Source organism: Eublepharis macularius, chromosome 6 (genome assembly GCF_028583425.1).
Source record: "Eublepharis macularius isolate TG4126 chromosome 6, MPM_Emac_v1.0, whole genome shotgun sequence".
NCBI classification, from domain to species: Eukaryota; Metazoa; Chordata; class Lepidosauria; order Squamata; family Eublepharidae; genus Eublepharis; species Eublepharis macularius.
The window spans coordinates 18,552,780-18,573,071 of NC_072795.1; positions in this window are offsets into that span (position 1 = coordinate 18,552,780).

Consider the following 20,292-nt stretch of genomic DNA (forward strand, 5'->3'; position numbering starts at 1 on the left):
GGACAAAGTAAGTCTTTTAAAAGGAACTAATTTGTCACATGGAAAGAGAAGTATCCCTGGGATGCCTGCATTGTCTAGACTAAGCCTAATTAAGCCAAATTTGCCAGGCTGTGTGGAGTAAGGGGGCTGTCCCTAGAGGTTCTCTATCAATCCCTCACTTGCATGCAAATTTCTCTCTGGCATCTGATCCTGTCTTCTGAATCTACATGGTTTCAGCCCTCAGTCAGAGTCCTTTGAAGATTTTAAGCCGGATGTAAGGCTGGAAATGGGGGATCCCCCACTTATCACCACCTCAGCTGGTTTAACCATAAAGTTTTGCCCAAATGCTAGAGCATCCCTGGTGATGTGCTGATGATACAAAAGCATCGGGAATGACATGAAGGAGTTGGTGGTGAGCACCACACAGACACCTAGGTAAACCTTCTGCCAGTGGCTAGCCTTCTGCTAGTAACTCTAACAACAACAACATTTGATTTATATACTGCCCTTCAGGACAACTTAACGCCCACTCAGAGCTGTTTACAAAGTATGTTGTTATTATTATTAATAATAAGACACCACCTCATGAATAGGAATGAAAAGCATCATAGCTGAGTGTGAGGTTCTTGTATCAATCTGGGTAAGCATTTAAGAGCTTATCCATCACATTGTCTATCAAAATGTCTGCGATTCCTATTACCTCTTCACACACAACATATCTGTCCATCATTGTCAAACTTTTCCAGAGAGATTATCCATCATTTTGAGAAAAAGCCAAATAGTTCATTTTTAATGGCTGCCTGTATTAGTGAACCAACAAAAAGTGTTTTATTCCCCCAAAAAGGGAGTAGTGGGAGGAGATGAAATTGTCCTTTTAAGTATTTTTCGATTGTCTTCAAATCTACATTCATGTGTTTGAGGTTTATTGTAGCTTACAGCACTATGATAGAGAGAAGGATCAGATTTCTAATTGCTAACACACTTGGTTAACATTACTACATAATGGTAACATTAACTTTACTTTAAAAAAATATTCAAAAAGATTTGTAAATAATTTTTTTCTGTGAAAAAGGATGCAGATATTTGATGTTGATTGTTGGTTATTCATTTCTGGTTTTTATCTGTTTGTGACTGATTTTAGTCATTTAACTGGAAACCATCTCAGCAACCTATGTGCTGAAATTCCGAGGTACAAATATCGTAAATGAACCAAGTAAATCAAATGAGATCTGATGGGGCTCAAGACAGTTGGGAAATCCTACATTCTCTTTTTTTTTTTTGAAAAATTTTTATTGGGTTAGAATCCATTATTTCCACATTTACATTCAATTTTCCCCAATTTTTTCATCTCTAACCCCCTCCCTTTCCCCCCCTTTTTGTTGACTTCCAACAGCTTTCCAACCCTTTGTCCCCTTTCCCTTACTTTTATTAGCTTCCTCTATCTAAAACAAATATATATTCTCCATTATTCTAAGCAGTACATCCTTAACTATTTTTAACATTATATGCCCAAACTGTAAGCCTTTGTTTCCATCTTAGATAAACAATTTATCCCAATTTTTCAATTTCAGGTATTTCTATATATCATAAACCATATAGATCATACATTCGTTTATATCAAACAATTTGACTTATTCTCTATATATATTACTCATTCTATCTTTTTATAATAGTTCTATATATCTCTCCTCACGTAGTCAATCAATTTGACCCATCTATATCTTCAGACATTCAGTTTGGTACAAAACTTGTCAGAAAAAAAAAGAAAATATTGTTAGTTAATCGCTCCTTATATTTAGTCCTTATAATTAATTATTTTCTCTATGTTCTGTTTGTTAACCTATATATATCTATATATATGTCAATCTATTAATCTGACTGCTTATTAATTCACATTTATCTCTTCTCCCCCCGGTAAAGTCTCCCCCCTCTACTTCAATACTTCAGTAGTTCTCAAACTGCCACAGTTTTCCTCCCACCTCCCATTTCTTCTCCAGGTATTGTTTCAGCTTCTCCCAGTCTGTGTTGAACTGCCCTGAGTCCAGATCTCTCAATTTTCTTGTCATCTTGTCCATTTCAGCCATATACAGCAATTTGTAAGTCCAATCTTCAATAGTTGGCACTTCTTGTACTTTCCATTTTTGCGCATACAAAAGTCTAGCTGCTGCTGTCATATAAAATATCAACGTCCTGTGTTGGGCTGGAATTCCCTCCATTCCCAAGTTCAGTAGCAGGAGTTCTGGGTTCTTATTAATTTGAAATTGTAAAATTTCACTCATTTCTCTTATTATTTCCCCCCAGTACTGCCTGGCTACCTCACACGACCACCACATATGATAGAGGGAGCCCTCATGCTTCTTACATTTCCAGCATTTATTAGAAGTATTCGAATTCCCTAGCGCAATCTTCTTTGGTGTCATGTACCAACGATAGATCATTTTATAAATGTTCTCTTTGATATTAATACATGTCGTTGTCTTCATTGTAGTTTTCCACAAGTATTCCCATGCCTCCATTGTTATTTCTTTATTAAAGTTTATAGCCCATTTCACCATTTGTGTTTTAACTATCTCATCCTCGGTATACCACTTCAACAGTACTTGGTATACCTTGGATATTCTTTTCTTATCTTCTTTAAGAAGGGTCTGCTCTAGTTCCGAATTCTCTATTCGTATACCTCCCTTTACAGAGTCCGAATTATATAAGTCTCTGATCTGTCTATACTGGAACCAATCGTAGTTAGGTGATAGTTCCTCTTGTGTCTTTATTCTAAGTTTGGATGCTTCAGTTTTAGTTATTTCTTTATACGTTAAACATTGTTGTTCATTATCAACAGCTCTCGGGTCTATCACCTCATATGGAACCACCCACAAAGGGGTTCCTTCTTGTAGATAAATTCTGTACTTCTTCCAGATTATGTATAGACTTCTCCGAACAAAGTGATGCAGGAACATCGAGTTGACCTTTACTTTGTCATGCCATAAATATGCGTGCCATCCAAATATTTTTTTATATCCCTCTAGGGCTAATAGTTTCTTGTTCTTTAATGTCATCCATTCTTTCAACCAAACTAGGCAGATTGCATCATGATAAAGTCTCAGATTGGGCAGTTGCATTCCGCCTCTTTCCTTTGCATCTTGTAAAACTTTCACTTTCACTCGAGGCTTCTTGCCTGCCCAAACAAAATCTGATATTTTCCTCTGCCATTTTTCAAATTGTTTGGAGTCTCTGATGATTGGTATTGTCTGTAGCAAAAACATTACTCTTGGTAACACATTCATCTTAACTGCTGCAATCCTGCCCAACCATGACAAATTCAATCTATTCCATTTAATCAAGTCTCTCTCTATCTGAGTCCATAGTTTTTCATAATTGTTTTTGAATAGATCTATGTTCTTTGCAGTTAATTCGACTCCCAAATATTTCACTTTACTTGTTACTTCACAATCCGTTGTTTCCATTAACAATTGTTGTTTCTGCTTAGTCATATTTTTGCATAATATCTTTGACTTCTTTTTGTTAATGAAGAAACCTGCCAAGTCTCCAAACTCCTTGATCTTATCTATCACTCTTGGCATGTTCTCCAATGGGTCCTCTACAATTAACATTATGTCATCCGCAAATGCTCTGACCTTGTATGAATAGTCCTTTATTTTTATTCCACGAATTTCATCATCTTGACGTATTTGTATCATCAGAATCTCCAATACTAAAATGAACAACAATGGAGATAACGGGCAACCTTGTCTTGTTCCTTTACTTATCGTCAATTTCTTGGTCAATTCATCATTCACCACAATTGCTGCAGTCTGGTCTCTATAAATTTCCTTAATTGCTCTGATGAATCTTTCTCCCAATTGTAGCTTTTCCATAGTGGCAAACATAAAGTCCCAGTTTAAATTGTCAAACGCTTTTTCAGCGTCAACAAAGAAGAAACCAACCTCTTTGTCACAACGCTTGTCATAATATTCAATAGCATTGATCACTGTCCTTAAGTTGTCTCTTATTTGTCTGTCTGGCAAAAAGCCTGCTTGTTCCTCCTCTATGACTTCCGAGAGCCACCCCTTCAATCTCTCCGCCAATATCTTCGCAAAAATTTTGTAGTCATTGTTGAGTAGCGATATAGGTCTATAATTTTTCACATTAGTCAGGTCTTGGCCCTCTTTTGGGATCAATGATATATTCGCTTCACTCCAAGTTTCTGGAATCCTTTGATCCCTTAAAACCCCATTCATCACCTCTTTTAGGAATGGTGCCAGTTCATTAGCCATTGTCTTATAGAATTTAGCCGTAAGTCCATCTGGCCCTGGCGCCTTTCCTAGATTTGCAGATTGTATTGCCTTACTTATTTCCTCGTCAGTTACTTCACTATTCAACTTATTTCTCCAAGCTTCCGAGATTTCTGGAAGTTTGGTTTTCTCCAAATATGACGCTATTGATTCTTTGTTTACTTCTTTTTTATTATACAGCTTAGCGTAAAATTTATAAAAGGCTCTACTAATGGTAGCCTGCTCCAAATACGTTTTGTTATCTTCGCAAATTTTATTTATTATCTTCTTTTCCCTTTTCTTCTTCAATTGCCATGCCAGGTACTTCCCAGGTTTATTAGCACCCTCAAACGCTTTTTGATTCAGTCTTTTGAGATTCCACTCCAATTCTTTATTGCTCATTGCTGTTAGCTGTTCTTGAAGTATTTTAATTTCCTGGTATACCTTCTTTTTCCCTGGTCTCTTTTTTAGCTGTATTTCTTTGGCTTTTATTTTCTCCTCAATCTCTTGTCTTTTCTCCTCTTTCTTCTTTCTTGCTCTACCATTTAAGTCCATTAGTATGCCCCTTACAACCGCCTTGTAAGCATCCCAAACTTTATTGGTTGGTACTTCTTTATTCACGTTGTATTGTATAAAAAACTTTGTCTCTCTTCTCAGTATTTCCATATTCTCTCTTTCCTGTAACAAGTCCTCATTTATTCTCCATGCTTTCCTTTTTCTCTTTTTTCCAAATTTCCACATAATTGGGTTGTGATCTGAGCCTACCATAGGCATTATTTCTACCTCCTTAGTCCATAACGCTAAGTCTTTTGAGGCCCAGATCATATCAATTCTTGATAATGTAGAATGCCTTGCAGAATAAAAGGTAAACTGTCTGCTTTTAGGATATTCTCTCCTCCATACATCTTCAAGAGTCTCTTGTTGAATCAACTCAAAAAAAAGCTTTGGTAATAGTCCTCTTTTCTTTTGTGCCGTTGTAGTCTTTTTGTCTAGTTCCAAGTCTGTCACTCCATTGAAGTCTCCAGCAAGAATTATCTGGTCGTATGCAAGATCGTCTAAATGCTTCCTTAAATCCTCAAAGAAGCTTTCTTTTGCACCGTTAGGTGCATAAAGTCCGACTACCAACACTCTCTTTAAATTCCAAATACATTCCACTGCTACAAATCTAGCTTCCACATCTCTCATAACAAATTTTGGCTGTAGCTCCTCTTTTATGTACAACACCACTCCTCTTTTTTTCTTGTTGGAGGCCGCTACATATTCTTTGCCCAATTTTCCAGATTTTAAATATTTTACATCCTGCTTTCTGATATGGGTCTCTTGCAAACAAACAATGTCACATTTTTGTTTTAGTAGCCAGTGAAAAGTATTTTTCCTCTTATTCGGTGAGTTTAGTCCATTTACATTCCAAGATAATACTTTACACTCCATACTCATGATCTTGTTGGTAAGTCTTTTTCATTGTCCTTAATAAATCGCTCCATCTCTCGCTCAGATCTGATGCGTTTTTTGGCCCCTCCAAACTCAAAGGACACTCCTTCCGGTAACTCCCATCTGTACCTGATTTTCATGTCCTTCAAAATCTGAATTAGCACTTTATATTTTTTCCGGTCCAGTAACACTGATCTGGGCAGTTCCTTCATTATAATAATCGTCTTGCCATCAATCTCCAATGGATCTTGAAACTGTTTTGTCACAATCCTCTCTTTCATATTTCGTGTTGTAAACTGCACAATCACATCTCTTGGTAGTTTCCTCTGGGTTGCTATTCTCGAATTCACACGGTATGCCACATCTAGGATAGCCACAACTTCCTCCTCCTCCTTCCCCAGGTACTCAGCCAACACCTCAGTCATCTGTTCTTGCGCTGACTTTCCTTCCACTTCTGGCAAGCCACGAAAACGTAGCTGCTTCTCCATATGTTTAGTTTCTGCAACTGACATTCTCCCCTTCACCAATCTCATCTCTGTTTGTTGCGTGTCTGCTAAATTCTCCATCGCGTCTTCTACTGTTTTAACTCTCTGCTGCGTTCCTTGTAATTCATTTCGTATTGTTTCCATACCTTTTTTCACTTCTGACAGCTCCGATTTTACTGTCTGTGTAACCTCTTTAACCTCTTTTATCAGCTCCAATTTCGTGTCCTTAAGTTCTTTAATCATATCTAAAAGTTTTTTGTCCAGGTTTTTATCCAGGTTTTCTATTGCCGATTGCCACTCTTTTTTTGACATCGTGGGGCTTGCTTTAGCTCGCTCCCACGAATCCGCTCTCTTCCTTAACTCCGTGGCGTAAAATTTAACGTTTTTCTATTTTAAATGTCCCGGTCTTCTTATAGAAATTAAGTTTTAAAGAGTCCAAAATGTCGGGCGTCTTTTCTCTATGGTTTCTCTATGATTTTGTAATCCAAGATGGCCTACTTCCTCTTCCGCTGAAGCCGCGACCCTTCCCCTTTCAAAAATGGCGATTCCCTACTTCCTGCCCTCCAGCAAGGGCCGCTTCTCTCCAGCCACTCTATTGTTATTACGCACTTCCTGTCTCCCGTCTTCCCACAGCAGATCTCGCGATGGTGTCTTTTTCTCACAGCTCCAAAGCCACAGGTATTCAAAACAATAGTCCCATTTCTTTAATAACTTCTTTAAACTTAGTCTCTTTTTAAATTCGATTCCTGCCGAGTCTTCCCCTCCTTTTCACTAGTCTGTTGCAGTTTAAAAATCTACTTTTTTTCCTCTCTGTTTTTATCAATCTGTCCCGTCTCAGAAGATAATGATCTTTACCTTCTCTTCACTTTTCTCGGGTTGTAATCGCTGTTTCGATTTTAAGTTCTCCTCTCAGCTTCTTCCCCCAATCGATGCTTGGGTATGTAGGTCTTATGCCAGCCGAATTGGCCCCAAAACTGCCGCAGAGATTATAGCCGACCCGTCGCAAGGTGGGACCTCAAGGATCGGGGGGAGACTCGTTGTGTAAAGCCCCCCCTCGTCCGAGATCTAGCTCACCCTAGGGTCTTGAGCGTTCTTTGCCTGCTCCCCGCCTGAGAGCAGTCGGCCGCGGGCTATTTTCACCCCGCCGGCCGGTTAAAACGGCAGTCCGGTCAGCTCCGCAAGTGGAGCTGCGTTAGACCTCCATGGATCCCAAACAGGAAGTCGGGAAATCCTACATTCTCAATTGTGCAGTATCTGTTCATGTTCCAAGTTCCAAGTCTATTATGGGAAAAGATGCTTTAGGCCAAAGTCCTGGATGCCATTAGAGAACTAGATCAAGAAAAGTAATCTGAATTCAAGCATAAAGCCTTATTACGTTTGTCCATCCAAAAAATAAATAAATAAAAATGAAGAAGTTGCAAAAGTTTTTAATAGCTATTATTTTATCTCCTGCTGTAGCGTAGTTACTGTGTTCAGAACACTACAGCTAAAGTAATAATTATCATTATACACAATTTACTGTTAGAGTAGAAGAGTGTCAAGTTGTCCTTTTGCTGCTGGAAACTGAAGCAACCTTTACGTGATCGTTGGCAGTGTGCAGCCATACAATGAAGGAGCACAGCACAGCTATCCAAAACTGCTAGCCATCTGGAAATAAGTAGCAACAAAAACCAGATCTGAAATTCGGATTTAAAATTTAGAAAATCTGGAATTCCTGAATATCCAGAATTCCATTATAGTCAATATGAGCAGACATTTTCCACCAAAAACTCACACACTCAAAAAGGTGAAGTGCTTTGTAAACAGTTTTCCCCATCCTTTGACCCTTTCTCAATGCCTGTGCCCACCTCTAAGAGCTGAGAAGATACATTTCCAGACAACAATGCCAGGCATTAGGAAATGACTGCTATCTGGGCATGAATCCTGAATAGACATGGGCATGAAGAGAAAAAAAAATTTGAACATGGTGTTCATTGTTCATTGCCATCCACGAACAATGAACAATGAACATTGACAAGCATGACCTGATCACGAACATATTCATTGTCCGTGGGGGCCAGCAGGCTCTCCTCCGGCCATCAAGATCCCTATCACACCACTCCCACAAACCCTACCTGAGCAGGCAGCAGGAAAGGTACCAATAATAAATAATAGCTTGGCCCAGAGCCTGGCAGCAGCCCTGGAACTTGAAGAGGTAGATCCCTATCCCACCACACACAAAGAAAATTCAAGCTCCAACGCACGCTCCCTGTCTCTCTCTCAAAATGCCAATAGCAACTGTCTCTCCCCCACTGTCTGTAAAACTAGAGCTGGGAGCCCCCCTCCCCCCTGCTCCCTTGTAACAAATTTGAAGCTCCACACTTGCAATCCCAGGGAGGCAGGATAAACAAGAGGTTTTAGAATGTTCTGACAGACTGCTATATTAGAAAATACAAAGAGCCCTTAGGAAAATGCAATCAACAATTATCCCAAATTCATATATTTAAGGTGCTAAAAGTGCTCAGTGCGAATAAGTCCATCATATGAATTGTTCCATCATACAAATTGTCATATAACGAATATCAGCGATGGTATGAAATTACAAATTTCCTTTAGACGTCAACGGTGGTATACAAGTCACAAAATTTCTACAAGCAGTACATGTAAACAATACATAAGGTGCTTGGAAGCCCTAATAGTCCAATATAAAGCCAGAATTTCCACAAGAATGTAGCGTCCAGGTCATAGAAGTCTTCTCTTGAGTAATGTACGCTGCCTACGGGGTTCGCTGGCATGCAAAAAGTCCAGTCCCGTTTCGCCCGAAATATATGAATTTGGGATAATTGTTGATTGCATTTTCCAAAGGTCTCTTTGTATTTTCTGCTTGTTTGGTGCCCTTGGGAAAGCTCTTTTGTTACCTTTAGACTGCTATATCAAGCAGTTGGACTGCTTCTTCCAAATTACATTTTAAGTTCCTAAGTTCTTTCACACTACACACCTAGAAACACTGAACTATGTAATGGGAGTGAGCAACCGCAGAAGCATGTCCCATCTCTACCACCCACCAGTACATGCAAAATGTGCACACTTGGACTTGTGTACATGATCAGTAGGGTTCTAACCTCCAGGTGGTGGCAGCTCCCAGAATTACAACTAATCTTTAGGCAATGGAAATCCATTCCCCTGGAGAAAAATGGCTGCCTTGAAACATGAACTCTACAGCATTATACTCTGCTGAGTTATCTCTGCTTGCCAAACCTCACCCTCCCCAGGCTCCACCCCCAAATCTCCAGAAATTTCCCAACCCGGAGCTGGCAGTCTTAAAAATCAGGGACTCTACTTTTTGATGCCGTTCTTGATCACATGAACAGTCTCCACATGCAGTTTTTAGGTACATAGCATATGATCCCGTAGGCTAATGAATGCATGATGATGTAGGGCATGGCCTGCTGTTGGATTCCAGCTCCCCTTGCAAAGAACATCAAGTGTCTCTAAACCAGGAGCATGAAAGGGGATGCCATGATAGCCCCAGGAGAATAAAAGGTGACAATTTTGCTTGCAGCCAACTGTCTCATTAGTCTTCATTGCCACTATCAACCAGCTGATCAGGCGTATCTGTACTGATATCGGCAAGTTGATCAGGCTTGATGACAGCAGTGATCAATACAACGTAGACTTGCATTCATTGTACAGTCCTTTTGGTTCAAGGCAGAGGGTTGCTCTTGGTATCTGGAATCTTAAAGCAAAACTTGACAATTTGTAAAGTAAGGTTTGTTTACAGACTTGATGTGCTTTTTAAACAGGCTAACTGACAGCAGTGCAGAAGCTAATTCGACATTTTCCACTTTTGCAAACCTCAGTATAAAACCAGAATTTGGGACTGGGGCTCAGGGGAAACTGATCCTCTTCCTCATTCCTTGCTGAAATGCAGTTTTTGTACAATTTAGTCAGAGCAAGCTTACTGTCATTGATGAAGAGAAAGATCACTTTATTTATGGGAGTGTCAACACTGGTTACTCTTGTTTAATATTTTTTCATTATTCATAAGGAGTAGCTCCCCAGACCCCCAATGGCATCTCCTCCCTACACACCCAAGGCAATTATTACAAGATTCAGAGTTGAATATAAGCTGTGGGTTAGACCTGGCCAACTCTTTTGCTCAATCTCACCCAATTCCCCCTCCCTATTACTGCCTCTATTGCACATGGTGTCATGATGAACCATTGAGCTAACTCTGGACTCTGACTCGGAAGCTTTGAATGAGGAACAGGGATCTGGGAACAGGGTTTGGGGAACATCAGGGAATTCAGACTCATGAACAGTTGAAGATTCTGATCTCTCTGTTCCAGAGGCTGCCCTGAGGAGCCTGCAGTTGAGGTTTCACCTCCAGAACTTCTGTCTCATCCAGAACTTCCATCTCCTACAGAATTTCCAATCCTGGGGCAACTAAGCTCCAACCCAGGACTAGGCCCATGAGCCCACCACCAGTATCTTCCCCAAACCAACAGAATCAGTGGCAGCAGCAGGCTTCTACTGAGGCAGCTGAGAAAAGATGCAGTACCAGGTTAGCAGATCATGCACCAGCTGTGGAAACAGAGTAGACCTCGTTCTCTGCAGGATCCTGATCCAATTAAGACTTCACTTGGAGACGTCCAGAAATGGCTTCCAAAATACTTGGGGCTGATTTCCCACAGTCTATGTAAGCTGAGGGCAAGGAAGGGATTGTTGCTGGATCAAACAGTTTGCAAGCCCCTAACTTTGTGTTCCAGACTCAGTTCCAGACATTGCCAAGCCATATTCCCTACTCTTGAGGAGACCCATGGGCTTGGAAGCCTGAAGGAAGAACCCAAGGCTTTTGTTTCTGATAATCCCATTATCTCCAGCATAGTCTTTTTAGTGATCAGAAAGGACTTTCCTCCTCCACTTCTTAGCAATGAAAAGCTGATTGGATCCAAACTTTGGATCCTAAGAAGTGTGCATAGGACCCCCATTTACCTGCCCAAGGTGAGATTTATTCATTCCCAGCTCTAGTTTCCCACCCCTGAAGAAGTGAGGAACAGAAGAAAAAAATGGCCTCCACATAGTGACACTCCACTATGAGGCAGCCTATGGCATCCCTCAGAAATGCAATCGTATACTCCCGAAACTCAGACCTCCCTGGGCAATACCCCCTTAAATCTTCCAGTATTTGTCGAGGTAGTGTTGGGAACCCTGTGAGTGGAACAGAGCTAAAGGAAACTAACTTCCCCTCCCTCCCCTCTCAATGCAGCCCTCTTTGCCACTCCAAATCAGGTACCTTTGGGCTACTGAACCCAAAGGAATGAGGCAGGAGATGACAACTTGCACTACCAAAATGTTAACAAGACATTCTCCCAAATGAAATGTAGGGATGAAATAAGGACAGTGGATTATCAGGGACAGATGACCAGAAATCAGGGTCTCTACCTATCAAACAGGGACAGTTGGAGCATATGATGGAAGTAATAATTACTTGGATAATTTGGGGAGATACAACATCTTATTTTCCCAACAGTTAATGATAATTGCTCAATAAGTCCCAAAGTATACACTTCAGATCTGTCGAGTACCTTATTGCAATCATCCCAAGAACTTTATTTGCCAGAAACGTCTATAAAGAGGATCAGAGATAATTGATACTGCTAACCAAATAACAAAGTAAGCTTACTGTAATGAATTCTGAAGTCGTAGCTAAGGGACGTCTTTGCTTATAAACACTTACTTTGCATGCCAGGTATTTTTTAAAATTATTCCTAACTTTGGTGTTATCTTAGTTTTATTAAAAAGTACAGAGTTCATAACTTTTCTGCATGAAGCATGTATTCTTTTTTCCTAGTTTTACAGCTAAGTTTAAATGACATCTGAATGGGCATTGACTGCCATTGAAGAATAGCCGTATGGATTGGGTCACATGAATGTTCATGTGTTGCCAACGACTGAAATGACTATGATTATTTATTTATTTTAACTGATTTGTTTGTTTGTCTATTTGTTTATTTTATAGCTCACCTTCTTTGGCCCAGATTGCAGAATATATAATAGTGCAAGCAGACATAGGTCGTTTTCACACGTCTTTAACATCACACAAAATTGTGCAAAACTCACGACATCATCGCACCACAAAAACGGAATCATGATGGGGTGATGTCAGAAATCGCGTTCTGTGAGTTTTGCGCGATTTTGTGTGATGTTAAAGATATGTGGAAACAGTCATACATTTCCACGGCAAACATTGGGAAATTGCTTCCGGGGTGTGTGTGTGCCTTGAGAAGGCAGAGTTTGAGGAGGATGTGATACCACTTCCGGGTGACACTCTAAACTGCCTCTTTGAGTGCTTCTATATGGAGGCTAGTCCTTACCTGGATGGCCCTGGCTAGCCCAATCTTGGCAGCTAAGCAGTGTCAGAATGATAGAAGTCTGAGAGCCTTCCTGACCTCCTCAAGCAGGCCATTCCACAAGATGGGAGCCACCACAGAGAGTGCTATCTTACCTATTTGCAGAGTGGCACCTATCAAGATTCCTGGCCTGGACAGCCCAGACTAGCCTGATCTTGTCAGATCTTAGAAGCTAAGCAGGGTCAGCCTTGGTTTGAAGTTGGATGGGAGACCACCAACAAAGACCAAGGTTGCTATTCAGAGGCAGGCAATGCCAAACCATCTCCATTAGTCTCTTTTCTTGAAAACCCCAGCAGGGGTCGCTATAAGTCAGCTACAATTTGATGGCACTTTCCACCACCACCTATCTTGATCACCGCTTTCTCTCTCCCCTTCCCATTGCTTGCTAAGACAGCAAGCAACTGAGAAAGAATTCAGTCACCCGGGGATGAACATTTTATCAGGAATCCCAACCTCTTATCAGACTCTCCTTCCTCCTCAAACTCATCCGGAGACTTTGGAGTTCAGGAATCTGCCACCACTCAAACATTTGCTCTCCTCACAAACTCCTCTTACGTGCCTTGAGTCACCTAGAAGAGGAATGTATGTAGGTTGCCCAGCAGCCCAGGCTGGGTCAGAATAGTCTCAAATACCCTTTAAGAAAAGGATATCATTTAACTATTACACTTACTACAAAAAATACCAGCACAGATGAAATGAGTTTGATAATAGTTTGGAGGTGATACAGCAGCCAAGAATAGAAAAGCAGAAAAAAAGAAATAACAACCTAGCCTAAAATGGATGTGATATTACCTTGCGTCCTTCTCTCACCAGAGGAATGGGTGTAAGTCAGGAGATGGCGCCAGAATGCTCCCTCTAACTCCCTCTTTCTCAGGGAGCCTTTAACTCTTTCCCAACTGGAAGGAGTTGTGGGACCAATCCTTGCTAGAGGGCTGTCTCCTCAAAGCCCAGCAATACCCAATACTTGGATGTTTTGCATCACTGATCTTCAGGGGTTTCAGATTCTGCAGGATGGTTGGCTACTGATGGAATCTGATGTCCAATGAAGTGGCAAGAATGTAGCAGCAACCCAAAATGGTAGTAGGCCTTCTAAGTGCCCAGGCCTGGCAGAAAATTCCTTGACCCCCGCCCCAATCTCCCACTCTTGAGAAACTGAGGAATGGGGGGAAATGGGCTCCGTAGTGATGCTTCAGAAATCCTCCTTTGTCTCTATGGTCTTACCACAGAGGTCAGGAGAAATTTCTAGTGCATCTTCTGAAAGGTGCGTCACATCCTCTTCGAATTTCACCCTCCCTAGGCACTAATGCTCGAATCTCCCAGAATTTGCCCAGGCAGTGCTGGGAACCTTAGATGGTAGAATACACTGCACCACTTCAGACTACAAGTGGTGAATTCACTACAGGTGAATCTCCCTGGGGAGGGAGTTCCAAAGTTTTGGTGCCATGACCAAGTAGGCCCTTTCCTGGGTTGCTAGCCTCAAATGGTAGTGAAACCCAAAGCAAGGTTCCAAAGGTGACTGGAGTTGATGGGTAGGTTCATATAGGAAAAGGTAGTTCTTAAGGTATGCTGATACCAAGCCATATATTGCTTTAAAGGTCAATACCAGCACCTTGAATTGGGTCCAGAAGCAAATTGGGAGCCAGTGTAGATGGAAGAAGACTGGAGTGATATGATCCCCAAGACCCACTCCAGTCAACGTTCTGGCCACAGCAACCGAACTAACTGCAGCTTCTAGACAGTCTTCAAGGGCAGCCCTACATAGAGTGCATTTTGGAAAACTGACCTATGAAAATAGATAACCACCCCAGCAAGCAAAGGGGGAAGATGTCAGAACCTTTCTCTCTGCTGAGCTATGAGTTTGCCTGCACAGGTGGGTGGTTTTCTTTTTTTGTGGTTCCTTTTATGGGAAGAGAGATTCATGCTGGAATCACCCACTAGCCGTCTGCAGTGAGGTAGTCCAATTTATCATATTATTGCCACTTCCTGGTCCTGCATGTATGAACCAGGCCTTGAAAGAGAGGGGACAGATGACAAGCCAGGCAGTGAAACAAGGAAATTCATTCCCTCTCTCCATCTGCAGGAGTTAACAGTGCAACATCTTATATGATGGGATGGGTTAATATTTCCCTTGAATTTATACACACGTAGTGTCAGCTAACGCCTGCTCAAGTAATTATCTGGCATGCCTCTGAAAGTAGGAAATGATTATTGAGTTTGTGGTTATAAAAGCACAATCCATTCTCTGCCACTGGTGTGCTGTATTGTCATCTCGATTTGGCAATCAATGAATGTTTGAGCAAACATGAACTTGGAGTTAGTAACTTAGCTGCTATTATGGAGAGTTACATCCGTCATTTTTACCATTGGCAGAACATTCTATATTTGTAGGGGTTAGCTTTGCATGCATTAATAGGGAAAGATGTATGCTACACAAAACAAAAAGTGTGTGCAGGAATGGTGTTTCCAGTTATACAGAAATAAAAAGGCATTATAAATAATTATTTAAGGGGACAGGCTGTGGCTCCGAGCTAGAACCCATGCTTTATCTGCAGAAAGTCAATTCATGCCATCTCTTTTTAGAACAGTAGTCTCCAATATTAGGTGGCATGGCACTTGCTAATGTGCTTCTTGGTGCTCACTGGCTTTTCCTCCTCAGTACCTCTTCATCAAAGCAAAGCAAAGCAAAGCAAAACAAAGAGTCATTGGAGTAGAGAGACATTATTATTGTGCCTGTACAGAGCACACAGTTGGAATCAGCTGCCTCTATGATAGGAGGATGCTTGGTTTAGAACCTCCTAACATTTTGTGAGACCTCCAAACCTTTTTGACCAAGCCCCGTTGCAGCTATTTTGTGATTGGTCCTCCATAGCATCCATTTTGTTGTGGCATGCTCTACCTGTTCTCAAAGTTCCATGAGCACCCAAAGGTTCAACAAGGTTGATGAGCTTCATCTTAAAGTATCCCAGGTGCTGGGAAAGACTTTTTTTCTCTACCAAACAGATTAGAGAGCCCCTGCTAGAACAGTGGAGGAGACTGAAGTCAGTGGACCAATCGGTTGATAGCATAAAGCACTTTCATATATTTCTTTAGCAAAATGGATTGTCCAAAACATATTGTGACTCTATCATTACTACAAGAAAAACGGCATACAAACTTGAACATTTTCACAATGATATAAAGGCATAGGAGAGTTGCTGGAAGTATCATAAAATAGTTATTTAGGCCTACCACATATCTTTTTTGTATACTGTTCTCATGATGATCTAGGGTTGATGCAAATAAATAAACTGAACTGGAGCAGTGGAAATGAGTCTGTCCTCCCCACATCCATGCATACATGGATCTGACACGTAATTTGATCTCACTCTATTGTGGGACACTCTTAAGATCTTTTGAAACTCTATGGTAATGTAGAGTTCCAGGTGAATCCTAGAATGTCCCACAATGTGATGATGGTATTTCCTGTTACACAGCTGGAAATGATGTTGTGGTAGTTTAAAAATCTACTTTTTTTCCTCTCTGTTTTTATCAATCTGTCCCGTCTCAGAAGATAATGATCTTTACCTTCTCTTCACTTTTCTCGGGTTGTAATCGCTGTTTCGATTTTAAGTTCTCCTCTCAGCTTCTTCCCCCAATCGATGCTTGGGTATGTAGGTCTTATGCCAGCCGAATTGGCCCCAAAACTGCCGCAGAGATTATAGCCGACCCGTCGCAAGGTGGGACCTCAAGGATCGGGGGGAGACTCGTTGTGTAGAGCCCCCCCTCGTCCGAGATCTAGCTCACCCTAGGGTCTTGAGCGTTCTTTGCCTGCTCCCCGCCTGAGAGCAGTCGGCCGCGGGCTATTTTCACCCCGCCGGCCGGTTAAAACGGCAGTCCGGTCAGCTCCGCAAGTGGAGCTGCGTTAGACCTCCATGGATCCCAAACAGGAAGTCGGGAAATCCTACATTCTCAATTGTGCAGTATCTGTTCATGTTCCAAGTTCCAAGTCTATTATGGGAAAAGATGCTTTAGGCCAAAGTCCTGGATGCCATTAGAGAACTAGATCAAGAAAAGTAATCTGAATTCAAGCATAAAGCCTTATTACGTTTGTCCATCCAAAAAATAAATAAATAAAAATGAAGAAGTTGCAAAAGTTTTTAATAGCTATTATTTTATCTCCTGCTGTAGCGTAAAAAAGAAGTAAACAAAGAATCAATAGCGTCATATTTGGAGAAAACCAAACTTCCAGAAATCTCGGAAGCTTGGAGAAATAAGTTGAATAGTGAAGTAACTGACGAGGAAATAAGTAAGGCAATACAATCTGCAAATCTAGGAAAGGCGCCAGGGCCAGATGGACTTACGGCTAAATTCTATAAGACAATGGCTAATGAACTGGCACCATTCCTAAAAGAGGTGATGAATGGGGTTTTAAGGGATCAAAGGATTCCAGAAACTTGGAGTGAAGCGAATATATCATTGATCCCAAAAGAGGGCCAAGACCTGACTAATGTGAAAAATTATAGACCTATATCGCTACTCAACAATGACTACAAAATTTTTGCGAAGATATTGGCGGAGAGATTGAAGGGGTGGCTCTCGGAAGTCATAGAGGAGGAACAAGCAGGCTTTTTGCCAGACAGACAAATAAGAGACAACTTAAGGACAGTGATCAATGCTATTGAATATTATGACAAGCGTTGTGACAAAGAGGTTGGTTTCTTCTTTGTTGACGCTGAAAAAGCGTTTGACAATTTAAACTGGGACTTTATGTTTGCCACTATGGAAAAGCTACAATTGGGAGAAAGATTCATCAGAGCAATTAAGGAAATTTATAGAGACCAGACTGCAGCAATTGTGGTGAATGATGAATTGACCAAGAAATTGACGATAAGTAAAGGAACAAGACAAGGTTGCCCGTTATCTCCATTGTTGTTCATTTTAGTATTGGAGATTCTGATGATACAAATACGTCAAGATGATGAAATTCGTGGAATAAAAATAAAGGACTATTCATACAAGGTCAGAGCATTTGCGGATGACATAATGTTAATTGTAGAGGACCCATTGGAGAACATGCCAAGAGTGATAGATAAGATCAAGGAGTTTGGAGACTTGGCAGGTTTCTTCATTAACAAAAAGAAGTCAAAGATATTATGCAAAAATATGACTAAGCAGAAACAACAATTGTTAATGGAAACAACGGATTGTGAAGTAACAAGTAAAGTGAAATATTTGGGAGTCGAATTAACTGCAAAGAACATAGATCTATTCAAAAACAATTATGAAAAACTATGGACTCAGATAGAGAGAGACTTGATTAAATGGAATAGATTGAATTTGTCATGGTTGGGCAGGATTGCAGCAGTTAAGATGAATGTGTTACCAAGAGTAATGTTTTTGCTACAGACAATACCAATCATCAGAGACTCCAAACAATTTGAAAAATGGCAGAGGAAAATATCAGATTTTGTTTGGGCAGGCAAGAAGCCTCGAGTGAAAGTGAAAGTTTTACAAGATGCAAAGGAAAGAGGCGGAATGCAACTGCCCAATCTGAGACTTTATCATGATGCAATCTGCCTAGTTTGGTTGAAAGAATGGATGACATTAAAGAACAAGAAACTATTAGCCCTAGAGGGATATAAAAAAATATTTGGATGGCACGCATATTTATGGCATGACAAAGTAAAGGTCAACTCGATGTTCCTGCATCACTTTGTTCGGAGAAGTCTATACATAATCTGGAAGAAGTACAGAATTTATCTACAAGAAGGAACCCCTTTGTGGGTGGTTCCATATGAGGTGATAGACCCGAGAGCTGTTGATAATGAACAACAATGTTTAACGTATAAAGAAATAACTAAAACTGAAGCATCCAAACTTAGAATAAAGACACAAGAGGAACTATCACCTAACTACGATTGGTTCCAGTATAGACAGATCAGAGACTTATATAATTCGGACTCTGTAAAGGGAGGTATACGAATAGAGAATTCGGAACTAGAGCAGACCCTTCTTAAAGAAGATAAGAAAAGAATATCCAAGGTATACCAAGTACTGTTGAAGTGGTATACCGAGGATGAGATAGTTAAAACACAAATGGTGAAATGGGCTATAAACTTTAATAAAGAAATAACAATGGAGGCATGGGAATACTTGTGGAAAACTACAATGAAGACAACGACATGTATTAATATCAAAGAGAACATTTATAAAATGATCTATCGTTGGTACATGACACCAAAGAAGATTGCGCTAGGGAATTCGAATACTTCTAATAAATGCTGGAAATGTAAGAAGCATGAGGGCTCCCTCTATCATATGTGGTGGTCGTGTGAGGTAGCCAGGCAGTACTGGGGGGAAATAATAAGAGAAATGAGTGAAATTTTACAATTTCAAATTAATAAGAACCCAGAACTCCTGCTACTGAACTTGGGAATGGAGGGAATTCCAGCCCAACACAGGACGTTGATATTTTATATGACAGCAGCAGCTAGACTTTTGTATGCGCAAAAATGGAAAGTACAAGAAGTGCCAACTATTGAAGATTGGACTTACAAATTGCTGTATATGGCTGAAATGGACAAGATGACAAGAAAATTGAGAGATCTGGACTCAGGGCAGTTCAACACAGACTGGGAGAAGCTGAAACAATACCTGGAGAAGAAATGGGAGGTGGGAGGAAAACTGTGGCAGTTTGAGAACTACTGAAGTATTGAAGTAGAGGGGGGAGACTTTACCGGGGGGAGAAGAGATAAATGTGAATTAATAAGCAGTCAGATTAATAGATTGACATATATATAGATATATATAGGTTAACAAACAGAACATAGAGAAAATAATTAATTATAAGGACTAAATATAAGGAGCGATTAACTAACAATATTTTCTTTTTTTTCTGACAAGTTTTGTACCAAACTGAATGTCTGAAGATATAGATGGGTCAAATTGATTGACTACGTGAGGAGAGATATATAGAACTATTATAAAAAGATAGAATGAGTAATATATATAGAGAATAAGTCAAATTGTTTGATATAAACGAACGTATGATCTATATGGTTTATGATATATAGAAATACCTGAAATTGAAAAATTGGGATAAATTGTTTATCTAAGATGGAAACAAAGGCTTACAGTTTGGGCATATAATGTTAAAAATAGTTAAGGATGTACTGCTTAGAATAATGGAGAATATATATTTGTTCTAGATAGAGGAAGCTAATAAAAGTAAGGGAAAGGGGACAAAGGGTTGGAAAGCTGTTGGAGGTCAACAAAAAGGGGGGGGAAAGGGAGGGGGTTAGAGATGAAAAAATTGGGGAAAATTGAATGTAAATGTGGAAATAATGGATTCTAACCCAATAAAAATTTTTCAAAAAAAAAAAGGAAATGATGTTGTGGTGGTGACAGACTCTGGCCATTTTCACACACATGTAAACCCTCTTGAAAACTGCAAAAAACTCATGGCATGACTGTGTCTTTATAGCGTGATTTCCCGTCCTGATCCCATTTAATGGCACGATGTCAGAAATCATGCCATAAACCAGGATCATGATGGAAAATCACGCTATAAAGACGCCGTCGTGCCATGAGTTTTTTGTGATTTTCCAGAGGTTACAGGCAAGAGAAAATGGCCTCCATTTCGTTCCCTTCTTTTTCTCCAGCTGTCCCGTGGAGTGGCAATGGGGAATAGAGGTGATTGCCCCAAATGGGCAACCTAGTCTGCATACCTCTGCTCCATTGTGCCCAGCACTGCCCAGG